Source organism: Ictidomys tridecemlineatus, chromosome 9 (genome assembly GCF_052094955.1).
Source record: "Ictidomys tridecemlineatus isolate mIctTri1 chromosome 9, mIctTri1.hap1, whole genome shotgun sequence".
NCBI lineage: Eukaryota > Metazoa > Chordata > Mammalia > Rodentia > Sciuridae > Ictidomys > Ictidomys tridecemlineatus.
Window position 1 is genome coordinate 126,776,252 of NC_135485.1, and position 15,310 is coordinate 126,791,561.

Consider the following 15,310-nt stretch of genomic DNA (forward strand, 5'->3'; position numbering starts at 1 on the left):
CCTGGGCTGTGCTTTCAGGTCCAGAATTTTTATTGTATAAAAAGATGCAGATAACGAGGCTGTTCTCTAAATACATAACCTTTAAAACTATTCTTGTGTCCCCCCAGAAGAACACTCCTCTGAAGTAAATAGAGAAATGATTCACAAAACCAAAATGCTTTTTGAAATACTGAGATGTATCTTCTTTCAATTGATGCACGACGGATCTCTTGAATACTCAGTAGTGTCAAACTGCCAATTATGCTCATAATTTTCTGGCTTATGAATTTGGACATGGCATAGCAGGAAGGGTCGGCCTTAGAGATGGTTAGGACACAGTGACAGGTGAGTTGGTTTCCTGGGCTCTGAGGTTTGGGATGACCAACATGGTCTTTCTTATGTCCAAAGTGTTTTCTGTGTCTGATGCACTGGATGGAAAGGTTAGAATGGGGGGTGGTGACAAGGCCTCTCTCCCCCTCTTCCCTCTACACAGGCTTCCTCAGGGCTGGGCAGCCTTGGGGGAGCTGGACATCTGACATGGCAGCTAGTTTTCCACACAAACAATGTTTCAAAAGGAATGGAGCAGAAGCTTCCAGTCTCTTTGGGCAATAGCTAAGATCTGCCACAGTTCAGTGGTCCGAGCAGTTTCAGGGTCCACCCGTGTCAACGGAAGGAGATGTAGACCCCTGCAGCTCTACGTGAGGAACGCCAGAGAACTCAAGGCCATCCTAAATCTACCACAGTGAGACGCATGTATTTCTTTTTTCACTTAAGTTTATATTAATTATATGCAATATATATAAATTTTGTATATAAACACACACACACACACACACACACACACACACACACACACACACACCTCCAGAAAATAATTTGGATATAAGCAAAGTAACCATTTTGAAAATAACTTCAAGATATAAATGCTTCTCAATAAACATAACGTTCTAAACATAAACAGACCACATACACAATACTTCTCTCATTGTTGCTTCAAGTTTTTGTCACCTAAAGACAAGACAGCCACACAAGGTCATTCTTATTTCTGAGAGGACACAGAAGAATGGAAGGAGCTCAGACTTGGGGAACGGACTGTCACCAGTTCCTGCAACTGAAACCTGGTCTCTTCGGCAATTTCCAGTTCTAGTCAACAGACTAATCAAACTGACTATTTTTATACTGAAATACAGAACTAGAATATTTGTTTATTCTGTGACATAAGCTTAAATATTTGGTCGTCACCTCTGTTTTTATAGCCAACGAAAAGAACTACAAATAGGTCAACCTGATAAGCCTGCTAATGGTGATTTTTTTTAATACACAAAAGTGTCACAAAGTCCATTTACTGAAGCCTCTCCCCCAAAAAACACCGAGAACACTTTCTACCAGCAAACCACTGTCAATGGTTTAACTGCTTTTAAGAAAATTTTTCAAAAATTGTCTGTGCATATGCCAACATGTGTGTATGATTCTACGTAGGTATTTTAACACTCAAAGGGTCATAATACAGATACAGTTGCACCTATGAATTCTTCACTGTCCATTCAAACATTAACTGAATGCCTGCTAGGGGACATATTGAGTTTAAACACTAGGAATAAATGAAGTACAAAGACCCTGGGGCAGAAATAAGTCTGGCATGTTCCAGGAATACCTAAGAGGCCAGTGTGACTGGAGTGTAATAAATGAGGGCATGAATGGAAAGTTGGAACAGTAAGTGGCCAGAGATTTTTTAATTTAATTCAGAGTGAGACCTGATGCCAGTACCTTGGAGACTGTTCAACTTCAGTGTGTGAGTTTTCTATTGCTGCATAACAAATCACCACAAACTCAGTGGCTAAAAATGACGCACTTATTGAGATGGTATTGTGGGTTTCAAGCTGTTATCTAAAGCAGCTATCAATCGCTTCCCATTTCCAGAGGCCAGGAGTCCAGGCGTGGCTCAGTTGGGTGCCCTGCTCATGGAGACCTCAGCTCATAAGGGATCTACCAGGCCACCTGCTGGAGGTTGCTCTAGGGACCAATCTGCTTGCCCCACTCACTCAGGTTGTCAGCAGAAGGCACTTCTTTGTGCTGTGGGACTAGGGCTGGAGGCTCCTGAAGTCCTCTGCCCCCTTGGCCCGTTCACAGCATGGTGCTGCCTCCAGGCCAGTGGGCAAACTTCTCTCCAGTCTGATAAGATCAAATCTTACAGAACAAAACACAATCTCACTTGCCATGCAGTGCTGATTAGAATCAAGTAACACTCCCCATCCCTAGACAATGGTCTGGATCACTGGGGGGCACCTTGAGCATATTTGCTGTATTTACAAGTCTATCTCATTTTTTTAAATTATTTTATTGGTTTATAATAATTATATATAACTTTAGGATTTGTTTTGAAATAATTATAAATGCATAGAGTATAATTTGCTCCAGTCAAATCCCCAGTAGTTAACCTTACCTCCTACCTTCCCTGTTCCTTTTGCTTTACTCTACTGCTTTTTCCATTTACATTTTTAAATTAGTGTCTTGTGGATACATCTAATGCTGAGATTAGTTGGATAGTTAGTTCAGATTAATTCCATTGTTCTCCCCTTATCTTGTCCCTCCTCTCCCCCTTCCAAACCCCTTTCTCTACCTGATCTTTTATTTTGATGGAATCCCCTCTCCATTTCTTTCTCCCCCCCAAATACTAAACTAGCTTCCATATATTGGATAAAACATTTGACCTTTGACCTTGAGTCTCTTATCTCACTTAGCATTATTGTTTCTAGTTCCATCCATTTACCAGAATATGACATCATTTCATGGCTGAGTTAATACTCTGTGTACATATACCACATTTCCTTTGTCTACTCATCTGTTTACGAGCTCCAAGTTGGTTATTGTTAATTATGCTGCTATAAACATTGATGTGGCTACAACCCTGTAGTATGCCGTTTTTAGATCTTTCAGATATATACCCAGGAGTGGGATAACTGGGTTATGTGGTGGTTCCATTACTAGTTTTTTTTTTGTTTTTGTTTTGTTTTGTTTTGTTTTGTTTTTGTTGTTTTTTTTAAAGACTCTCCATACAGCCTTCCAGAGTGGATGCACTAATTTGCAGTCTCACCAACAATGTGTGAGTGTACCTTTTTCTTCATATCCTTGCCAATATCTATTATTATTTGTTCTCTTGATAAGAGCCATTCTGACGGGGATGAGATGAAATCTCAATATGGTTTTGATTTGCATTTCCCCCAATTGCTAGAGATGCTGGAAATAATTTCATGTACTTGTTGGCCATTGTGTCTATTGACTTCTTTTGCCCATTTATTAACTGCCCACTTCTGAGTTCATATATTCTGGATATTAATGCTCTGAGGACCAGGTGGTGAAGATCTCCCGTTCCAATGCTCTTATCACCTTTGCTCTGGAGAAGTGTTTGAGTTTGATGGTGTCCCACCTATTGATTTTTAGTTTTACTTCTTGCACATGAGAGGTTCCTGTGGCAATATGATGGAGTGCTGAACCTACATTTTCTTCTAGTAGCTGCAGAGTTTCTGGTCTAATTCCTAGGACTTTAATCCAGCTCCAGTTGACTTTTGCTCAGGGTAATGGGGGTCCAGCTTCATTCTTCTACTGCGGATATCCAGTTTTCTTGGCATCATTTGTTAAAAAGACTGTCTTCTCTCCAACATTTGTTTTTGGCACATTCATCTAGTAGCAAATAACTATTTGTGTGGGTTTCTCCGTCTTTTATCCCAGTGGTCTTCATGTCTGTTTTTATGCCAGTACCACACCTGTGTTCAACTACTGCTCTGTAGTACAAGTTGAAGTCAGGTATTGGGATGCCTCTGGCATCATTCTTTTTGCTCAGGATTACTTTGGCCATTCTAGGTCTCGTATTTATCCAAATTAATTTTAGTACTGCTTCTTCTAGTTCCATGAAGAATGGCATTGGTATTTTAATGGTGATTGCACTGAATCTGTGTAATTGCTTTTGGCAGTATGAACATTTTGACAATATTAATTTTGCCTATCCAAGAACATGGGAGATCTTTCCATCTTCTAAGATCTTTAATTTTTTTATTTTCTTTTTTTTTAATATTTATTTATTTTATTTGTTTAGTTCTCGGCAGACACAACATCTTTGTTGGTATGTGGTGCTGAGGATCGAACCTGGGTCACACGCATGCCAGGCGAGTGCGCTACTGCTTGAGCCACATCCCCAGCCCCAAATTTTTTTATTTTCTTATAGTTTTTATTATAGAGGTCCTTCACACCTTTTTTTAATTAATCTGAATTCTAGATATTTTTTCAGGTTATTGTTAACGGGATAGTTTTCCTAATTTCTTTTTCAGCAGATTCATTATTGGGGTATAGGAAAGTGATTAATGTATGTATGTGGAACTTGTGTCCCGCTACTTTACTAAATTTGTTTATGAGCTCTAGAAGTCTTCTGGTAGAGTTTTTTGGGTTCTTCTAAATATAGGATCATGTCATCAGCAAACAGGGATAATGTTATTTGGTCTTTTTAGATATTCGTAACAATAGAGTATATTTTGACATATTACACATACATGGAATATAACTTGTTCTAATTAGGATCCCATTCTTGGGAATGCACATGATGGAGTTTCACTGGTGGTGCATTCATGAGTGAACATAAGAAAGTTATGTCCGATTCATTCCATTCTTTTCTATTTCTATCTCCCCTCCCTTCCCTTCATTCCCCTTCATCTAATCCTATGAACTTCTAATCTTCTCCCCTCCCTTGCTGACAGAGGTAATTTGAGCTCTTCTTGTCCTATTTTTATTCCTTTCATTTCTTTCTGTTGGCCTGATTGCTCTGGTTATATTTTCAAGGACCATGTTGAATAAGAGTGGCAAGAATGGGGATCCTTGTCTTGTTCCCATTTTTAGAGGAAATACTTTTTCTCTGTTCAGTGTGATACTGGCTTTGAGTCTGTCATATGTAGCTTTTACAATGTCGAGGTAAGTTCCTCCTATCTTTAGTGCTTCTCTGTCTCTGGTATTTTAAAGATAAATGGGTGCTATACTTAGTCAAATGCTGTTTCTCCTACTATTGAGATAATCACGGTTCTTTAAGTCTATTTCTCTAGTAGATTACATTTATTGATTTCTGTATGTTGAACCAAACTTGCATCCCTGGATAAAGCCCACTTGATCATGATGTATTTTCTTATATATGTTTTTTTAATAGGTGGACACAATACCTTTCTTTTATTTTTATGTGGTACTGAGGATTGAACCCAGTTTCTCACACATGCTAGGCAAGTGCTCTACATCTGACCACAAGCCCAGCCCCGTGATGCATTACCTTTTTAATGTGTTTTTGTATGCAATTTGCCAATATTTTATTACAAATTTTTGCATCTATATTCATCAAGGATGTTGGCCTTGAGTTTTCCTTCCTTGATGTGTTTCTATCTGGTTTTAGTATCATGGTGATACTAGTTTCATAGAATGAGTTTGGAAGGGCTCTCTCCTTTCCTATTTCATGGAATAATGTGAGGAGGATAGATTTCAGTTCTTTTTGAAGGTCTGGTAGAAGAACTTGGCTCAAACTGGTGCTGGGCTTTTTTTTTTTTTTTTTTTTTTTTGTGTGTGTGTGTGTGTGTGTGTGTGTGTGTAAGGCTTTTGATAGCTTCTCAATTTCCTCATTTGATCTTTCAGTTTTCTCTATCTTGTGGTTCAATTTGGGTAGGTCAAATGTCTCTAGGAATTAGTATCATCTAGACTTTTTCATTTATTAGTGTGTAGAAACTATTTTTAAAATAGTTTCTGATGATTCTCTGGATTTCTGAGGTGTCTGTGGTGATATTTCCTTTTCCATTTTTAATTTTCTTTTGAGATTTCTCTTTCTTTTGGTTAGTATGGCTAAGGGTTTGTCAATTTTGTTTATTCTTTCCAAAAAAAACTGTTTCATTAATTCTTTGTGGTTTTTTTTTTAAATTCTCAAATGATTTTGGCACTAATTTTGATAATTTTCTGTCTTCTGCTGATTTGGGCGTTAATTTGTTCTTTTGCTCTGGGAACTCGAGGTGTAATGTTAGACTACTTATTTGGTCTTTCTGTTTTTTAATGTGTGAACTCAGTGCTATAAACTTTCCTCTGAGAACTGCCTCCATACAGTCCCAGAGGTTTTGGTATACTGTATCAGAAAAGACAAAGGACAACACTTCATACTGGTTAAGGAAATGGTTCAACAAAAAGAAATGATAATTGTAAATATTTATGCCCCAAACAATGGAGCATCTATCTATGTTAAACACAAACCCTTCTCAACATAAAGAATCAAATAGAGCACAATACAATACTTCCCATTTCAAGCCACCCCTGCCACCACTAGTTAGATCATCCAGACACAAACTCACATTCTTCTGAACTAAAAACTATTATTAATCAAATGGAACTAACAGATATCTATAGAGTATGTCATTCATCAATGACTGAATTTGCTTTTTTTTTTCCTCCCGACACAGAACATTTCCTAAAATAGACCACAGAGCAAATCTTAGAAAATCCAAAAAAGTAGAGACAATTCCTTGCATCCTTTCAGATCATAATGGAATGAAATTAAAAAATAACAAGATAAAAACACAGAAACCATTCTAACACCTGGAGATTAAATAATGTACTTTTGAATGATGAAGGGACAAAAGAAGAAATCAAGAGAAAAAAATTCTTATCTTTTGAATGAACTACAGAGTGTTCTTCTCAGGGTCACAATTTATTTAACTCTTATCCACACCCCACTGAAGGATATTTGTTTCTGACTTTTGCATTAAGAGACAATGTGGCAATGAAGATACTCCACATTTCCGCAAAAACATGACATTATCTATACTGTGGAGCAGGGAGGGAGACTGTCCTCAAAGCCCAAGTACATTTTAAAGTTCTTTAGCTTTTAAGTGACACATAATTGTGCATTATTTATGGGGTACAGTGTGTTGTTCCAATTCATGTACACACCTTGTAATGGCCAAACAAAGATATTGAGCACATCTATCCTCTAACACTTATACCATCCTGTGTGGTGAGAACATTCAAAATCCTCTCCAGTTATTTGGAAGTTATAATACATTAGGCACCCAACTGTGCAAAAGAATGGCGGAACTTACATCTCTGGTCTGATGGTCATTTTGTTCACATGACCAATCTCCTCCCACCCCTCTATGGCTATCCAATTCTTCTAGTCTAATACCAGGTTTTTAAATTCCACAAATAAGCCAGAGCATGTGGTATCCAAGCATAAGAACATCAAACTTTGCTGGACGCTGCCAAACTGTCTTAGAAAGGATGCTCAATCCACTCCCCTCAGCCATAATAAAATCATTTGTTTCCACCTCTCAATTATCTCAGTGGAACTTCACCAATGTCCTCATACAGGTGTTCTGCATCTGTCACTTTAGGCTCACACTCAGGTAATTCATCTTTTTGGAGACATTTTTAATAGAATCCACCTTCCCAGTGTATTTTCCTCTTGAATATAAGGAAGCTATCAATTTTGGTAATTACTTTTAATCTTCTATCCTAATGAATCATTTTCATGTAATAATTCTTCAATGTGTTCTCTAAGGCTGTCTATGTATATATCTTTTTATCTTCCATTTTTATATATTTTCATTTTTTTAATGTGTAGTACTTCCAGGACAACAGTGAGTCGTGTTTCCAAATTTTTAAGGGTTTCTACAGTTAAACATAATACAAAATTGAGGGTTAGATACAGATTTTAAAATATCTTTAGGAAGAAGCCCCGATTTCTGCCTCATGAAAGTATTATTTTAGGGATCAATGTAAATTTTATTGAATGCTTTTAAGGATCTGCTGAAAGGCTTTCTCCTTTTACATAATATATAATATTAATATATATCCTGAAATTGAGTTGGAAAGTACCCAACTTAAATTGAATCTGTACTGTTAAGGTGCTATTTGCTGATTATTAAATATCTCTGCATAACATTCATAAACAAAAGTGATCTATGACCTGTCTTTCACAGGCTTTGGCCTCAGTGCCCTGCTGACATCATTAAAGGAATGTGAAGTTGCCCTTCACTGGACTGTGGGCCAGTTTCAACACTAAGAGAATTAACTGCTTCGTCCACGTTTAAAGGAATTCACCTGTGAAAATACGCAAGCCTGGGGCCTTTGGGGGCATGGATGATCGCTCTTGGAGTCTTTCTTTCATAATTATTTCACTGGCTTCATTCAGATTTTCAAAGTTCTGTCCCCTCTGCTCCCACGGTTCCTCTGTTCTCCATGTGAGTCTGCCCTTCTAGACTTCATGGTCTTGATTAGCCTCACCCCAGCCTTATCTGTTTTTGTTTATGTAAACGGTTTTTTCTCTTTTCTAATTTCTGCTTTTATATTTGTCATTGTCTTCGAATTTGGGGAGTGGATAGATGGGTGCTCATTTCATTCACTCTGGCTTAGTGACAGACACTTAGGGTTGTAAATTTCTCTCAGAACATCAGTTTTGCCCAGTCCTTTAAGTTTTGATATACTTGTTTCACAATAGTTTTTCTTAATTTTCTATAATTTTAAACTTTCTATTTTTTATCCCAGATATCATTAAAGGTTTAGATTTCCAGGTGAGTGGGGATATTTTTGCTTTTACTAATGTTGTTAATTGCTAGATTCTGAGTAAGAACAAGTGATATTTTTGCTTTTTGTTATTAGGGATTTTTCTTTGTGGCCCCAAATACTCAAGACCTACAGACATAGCTCCACTGTCTTCTAAATCACTACAGAGAAATATGTGGCAACCTGATGTATTCCAGTAGATTTTTTTTTTTTTTGCTCAAAATTCAATAGCTGAACAACATTAAGCCTTCTGTAGTAGACAGTTCTGAATGACCCAGAATGCAAAATCCAAGTTTCCTGACATTCAGTGGACCCTGAAAAGATTAAGATGTCCCTCTGATTCAGGGGGAAAAAAAAAAAACTTTTTTCATTTAAATTTTTTTCTGTTGTACACAATTGGTTCTATTACCTCCACAACACAACTACTGTTTTTCTTCATCTGTATCTTTCCCTGAATGTGACTGTTCCATCAATGACAGTAACTTGATTTTTAACTTTTGACTGCATTCATTTCCATTTTTAATTTGTTCATGTGTTTGAAATGTTGTTTTGGGCATCAGTCTGTTTCTCTAGCTCAACAAGTGCCTTGAAAAAAAAATCCTGTTTAATCACTTTATTTTTGAATTCCAATTTAATATTTAGTTTTTCTACAGAGAAATTTTAGTAAGTTCATATCTTTTCTTCTTTGGAGCAGTATTCCTTCCAAAATAGAGTCTTGATCCACAGTTTACATTTCCCCTCCTGCTGCTATAGATTCACACGAACTGCACAATGGTATTTTTGGTTGGCTGGTTTCAATTATACTCATGTTATAAACGGGCAGCTCCGTCAACAGTTGCTGTTCGCACCACTCCACAGTGAGTGACATCCTCTTGAATCTCTTCCCATGTTTCAGAGGTCTCTTTTGTTCTATGCACTATAATCTCGCCTGCCCAGTGTCCTGCAGCCTCAGAGAATGGTCCAGCTAAGGCCTCTATAACAGAATATCACAGAAAATGGGGGCTTCAATGACAGGTCTCTGTTATCACAGTTCTGCAGGCTGGACATCCAAGATCTAAGTGGTGGCAAGGTTGGCTTCTCCTAAGGCTTCTGATTTGCAGATGGCCTTCTGACTCATGTGACCTTTTCTCTGTGCGTATGGGACCCTGTTATCTCTTGTTCTTCATATAAAGCATCATCCCTAGTGGATTAAGGACCCATCCTTATGACCTCATTGAACTTTAATTACCTCCTTAAAACCCAATCTTCTAATGCACATAGGGATTAGAGCCTCAATGTGTGGATCAGCCTGGACACAGTTCAGCCCACACAGGTAGGTGCAGGACAAGGGATTCACCCATGTCCCCTTGCAGCACATTCACTGCCTAGATCAATGGTTTTGCAAACAGGCCCATGTGTGTGTCACTCTCTCTGGCTGGGCTACACGCAATTCCAGCAGAGGTCCTTTCCCTGACCCTTCACCAGGGAGTCTCAGACTTGGATAACTTACCAACCTCTTCCTATCATTCTGAGGCAAAAGATGATCATTTCTGAAAACTCACATCGGAAATTACCCAGACGGGAAATGAAACCCCCACCTTTACACTGGGCTTCACTTCTCTGCCCTTCCCCTTGTTTGATTTAGATTTGCTTTTGATGTTCTCTCTTTGACTGTTTTTCTGTTTATTGCTGAAGATCACCAACTCTAAGGTATTTATGATAAGGTGTCCCCAAGCATGTAACACTGGCTCTGTTCTTTCTACGATAGAAAAGGAGGATGATCAGAGGAAGTCTCTATACTATTTTGTATAGATTATGAGTCTTTATCCAAAGCTACCCGGACCATCTCCTTCCCCCTCTCTCCAAAGGAATGATTTTTGAGGAGCTCACACATGCATCTGTCCCATGTCCCTTCTGTGAAAGGCCAAGTTGGGAGTAAATCAGATGCAAACTTTTGTTAACTTCATTCTCTGGTCAGCAGCCTTTTCTTCCATTTGATCCTAGAGTTTTTTTGTTTTTTTTTTTAACCTATTTTTGATTATAAAATTTTGAGAACTTGTCTTCATCACATTAAAACATGTATTTGTGAAAATTGTTTTAGATAATGACAATAACACTTGTAAATACATAGGTAAAAATAATGTGAAAACTTGTAACTTGAAAAGCTTCACTCTATCCCTCATCCAACTGTGTAAATGGATTACATATTTTTATCAAATCATATTACTGTCGCCCTAGTTTATTACACCTACGACAAGGATTCCCAGCTTTTGGAGTTACTATGTGCCCTTCAATCACATGTAAATGGTGAACATGCGCTAGTATATTTTCAGAAAGCAGACTTTTACTTTTCATCAAATTCTCAAAGAAGTGCAAAGCATAACTAGTCAAGAAACACTGACCTCAAGTAATGAGAGGCACAGCTGCCAAGAATGGGAAACAGGGAGAAGCAGAAACAATTGACAACAGTTTGAATTTGTCTGAATAATAATGCAAAAGAGTTTTCTTTAAGGTACATGGAACTCAGAGAAATACACAGCGGACTTAAAAAAAAAAAATTAGACTGTGGCTGTGTCTGGGTCCTAGAAACTCAAGTCTAGTAGGAACCACAAAATAAAATGATTACACATAAGAAAATTCTCATTTGAGGACTTTTCCACATCAATCCATCAAAAGTCCGGCTGACTTGTACTTATTAGCACATTAAGCACGTATGACCTAATTCCTTCATTAAATTTTGAAAATGATGACTAATCCTCTTAGTGGTCATTTGCCCCACTTCCACCTAAATAGAAATGACATTCCAGAGAAATTCAGTGATGGAGCCTCCCTTAGGAGAAAATTTCAACTTTTACTTATTGCTAAGGTAGGGAAAAACAATTGCCTAAAAACAGAACAGTCTATATATAAATTCTATTTTCAACATATAAACAAAGCAGAGCAGATTCAGCCCCAAATTAGAACAGGAGGTGGAGACTGAGAATAATATGCTCGAGATTACAATCCAGATTTTGTATGAGTTTCTGGTGTGCTCTGTTTCTTTGTATGAACATATACAGAATCACTCATTCACAAAGGATTATAAATCTTCCTCATACCCTATTAATTCAACCACTTTGGAGATTTGGTCTGGCGCAGTCTGCAATCTGCAGCCTGCATACGCTTTCAGTAAATAAGAATAGCAATAATGACAACGAGCAACACTCCAGCTGCACAGTGATTAATAAGACATTTTTGTGCTCACCGCCAGGTACTGGCATGTGTGGCTCAAGCGACTATATAAAGCTCATGACTTTATGAAATCAAACACAGGGATTTCCTTTCTGACTCCCACACGTTCCTACGGAGACATACATAAGCACTTTTGTGCAATTTAAACTTGGAGCCATCCATCCAGTAATATTGACTGAAACACTATGCATCATTTAAGCTTAAAGAGAAAAAAATACAGTCATGTTTTTCTTGGGACAGTAGAAAGACCACAAAGAACTTTCTAACTGTGTGGCTCAACTGCCTAAAATCCCTTTTGGAACAAGCCAGGCTATAAATGAATAAAGCAAGCTGTGAGACCTTGGGTGAGTTAATTTCATTCAACTCTCTGAGCTTTGCTTCTTGATTCACCTATGAACTGCAGAAAAACCAATACTATCTACCCCTGCAGAGTTGACTGTGTTGATTCATGGTTTGTATGAACGAGAACTTGCCAGGTATGGAACACCAGGTGCTCCATCAGTCTTCACAGCTGTGCACAATTTCTTCCCTAAATACCCTAGAATGCTTAGGGAGGGGAATCTTGCATTTTATAATTGTATCCATTCCACCCCTCGCAGCCCTCTTTCACCACCATGGACAGAATAATTAAGTATCTTCAGAGGAAAAAACAGAGTTGACTCACAAAGGAATGCCTAGTACAAAAAGCCTTCAAAGTGTACAGGATCTTAACCTGGCTCTAGATAAAAAAGACAGCAAGTGTCTTATAGGTTCAAATTCTAATGCACAATCTTGGGGCCATGTCTCTGGGCCACCACCATTGAACACTGGACTCCAAAAAGATATGCTTTTTGTTTTCATTCTTTTCTACCCATATAGTAAAAGGCATATAAAAGTTTAAGGGTTGGGGTTGGGGCTCAGTGGTAGAGAGCTTGCCCAGCATGAGTAAGGCACTGAGTTCAATCCCCAGCACCACGTTTAAAAAAAAAAAAACTAAAGCAAAAATAAAGATATGTGTCCATCTACAACTAGAAATATTTTTAAAAAGCTTAAGGTTTTCTGAGTGTCTCAACTGCCTAAAATCCCTTTTAATAATTGTACAAAAGAAAGAAAGGATACCAACCATAAACATCAGATCATTTAACTATTACCATGAATAATTTCAGATATATCTACCAGTAAAAAGGATATAATGAGTTCCTGTGAAGACACTGTGTAATGGTTTGGATCAGAGATGCCCCCCAAAAGTTCCTGGGCTAATGCAGGAATATTCAGAGGTAAAATGATTAGCTTTGTGCGAGCTGGAACCTAATCAGTCCGTCCTGGTTTGGTAGGATTACTGGGCACTAACTATAGGTAGGTAGGGAGTGGCTGGAGGAAGCAGTTCACTGGGGGCATGCCCTAAAAGGGTGCATCTACCCTGGTGTCCCCCACCTGCCCACTCTGCTTCCTGGTGACCATGAGTTGAGCAGCTTCCCTCTAACACACTCTTCCACCATGATGTTCTACCTCATCTCGGGCTCAGAGCAATGGAGTCAGCCAACCATGGACAAAACCTCTGAAATCGTTGGCCAAATAAACTTTTCCTCCTCTAAGTCGTTTTTGTCAGGTATTTTGGTGACAATCATGAAAAGCTGATTAACACACAAATGGTAACATCTACATCAATTACTAATCTATGACCAATATCAGTTCATCTATACTTCTACTCTATGAAGCAAATTCCAGGCTATGTGAAGATGTTTAGAAAGTTTTAAGTGACTTGGTATGACTCTGCTCTGGAATTCAAGATGACTGTATCTCTACAGTAACAAGAAGTACTTATTACTGGGTGTTCTCAACCAGAGGTCTCAATGCAAAATGATCAATAGAATTGACTGCTGTCTCAGGCTCAAAAATTGTAAGGTAAATTCTTCCCCCAAACCAGTATGCATTAGGGAAAACTTTTAGTATGACTAGTTAAAATTGTAAAAATAAATAGATTACTGCACAAAAAGATCTGTAAAAGAATAACCCCAAAAAGAGCTTGTGAGAGGAAGATGGCACTCACACAGGATGCCAACTCCACCTGCTGAATACTGGCAGAAGGCAGCTCATGTTAAAAAATGTTTTTACAATAAGACATTTTTAGAAAAATATCTGAAACAAATAGAGGGAGCAAATCTGGGGTGGGGTGGGGGGCAGTGTCAGTGTGTCACAAACACTACCCAGGAGGGGAGCTAGGTTGAGAGGCAGAGGAGATGGGGCAGAGCAGACATGGAGGCACCCTCTGGAGAAAATGTGGGTCCTAAAAAGACAGCACTCAATGGAGTTTAGGGTTAAAAAAAGAAATAAAGCTAACAAAAGTGATTCCTGCCCTCCAAGGTCACTCTCAAAAAGAAATCAACCAACTGGAAACTTAAAACAAGGGTACTTCTGAAGGACTTTCATCCTGTGCCAAGTTAACCCAGTGACATAAGACTGCATGGCATGTAATTGACTTACCCTGCACTGACCACATTCTTCTAGATTCCCAGGCTCCTCTGAAGTCAATCATGTACTTTTTAATATAGATTATTATTAATATCTAACATATACATATGGAATACAGTGTGATAACTGAATACACATATACCAAGTGTAACGATCAAATCTGGGCAATTAGCATTTCTTCTCCTTAAACATTTCTCATGTCTTTGTATTGGGAATTGATAACATGCACTTCATCTATTGAAGGAACAGATAATTCCAAAGCAAAAAAGGAAAGGCTGTGAATCCCAGTGAAGAATATTCTTTCGAAAGAATCAGGATCCCGTCCACACTGCTGCCCCACAAGTTCCTTGCCGTGGCAATTAAAAGACACCCAGTTTGCAGAGAAGAGTGAACACAGCAGGCCTGACCCTGTTGTCCTTAGGCTGACCCTTAGTTGGCATCTGGGAAACTGGATGGTCAACTCTGCCTTAAACTATTATAAAACATTCCCTAAACAGTCAAGTCTGTTTGTACCCCCCCCCCCTCAAAAAAAAGTGCAGGTGTTATACCTGCTAGTCTTCTGGGAGTCTTAAATTATTGGACACACTAGGCAAAAGATGCCCACATAACTACTTCCACACAAAAATACAAGGAAGGGAGTCTCTAGCAAAATCCATATACAGAAGCACCCACCACAAGCTTGCTACACTTTGTACTTTCACTGCAGGGGGAAGAATATGCTCTCTGTGACCCCTCTGCAGGGAGGAACAGATTAAGGAAGCTACACGTGGATTCTACTCTTCTTGTATAATCTAGCTGGGTACCCTGTGTATTAAATCTATCTGAGGACAACGGTAAGCTAAGTTTACTGCATCATCCCAGCAAGTCTCTGAACACGGGTACAGTCTTAAGGACCCCCTGACACATTCAGAGATGGGTCTAGAATTATTGGGGGTCACTCTGTACAGGCTTCCTGCACCAAGTAGCCATTTCCCCTCGCTCTTTCAGCGACGGTGGTAACTAGAGGGTGAATAGAAGTGTAGCACAACTAAAACTGCTAACCCCCAGTGTGTGGGGGCTGACGCGATCAACCCTTAGGCTAGCCACTGTCTGGCTAACG

At 38.6% G+C, this 15,310-nt stretch overlaps 1 protein-coding gene and 1 long non-coding RNA gene across 3 annotated transcripts in view; one reads left to right on the forward strand and one right to left on the reverse strand.

Annotated features, from left to right (window-relative positions):
* The window catches only part of Arhgap10 (Rho GTPase activating protein 10), a 290,987-nt gene that overhangs the window by 69,431 nt on the left and 206,246 nt on the right, over positions 1–15,310 (reverse strand). The window lies entirely within an intron of this gene.
* Positions 4,633–10,752, forward strand: LOC110598380 (uncharacterized). Its single transcript, XR_002484215.3, has 2 exons — positions 4,633–4,938; positions 7,968–10,752. It is a non-coding gene; the product is annotated as an uncharacterized LOC110598380 (long non-coding RNA).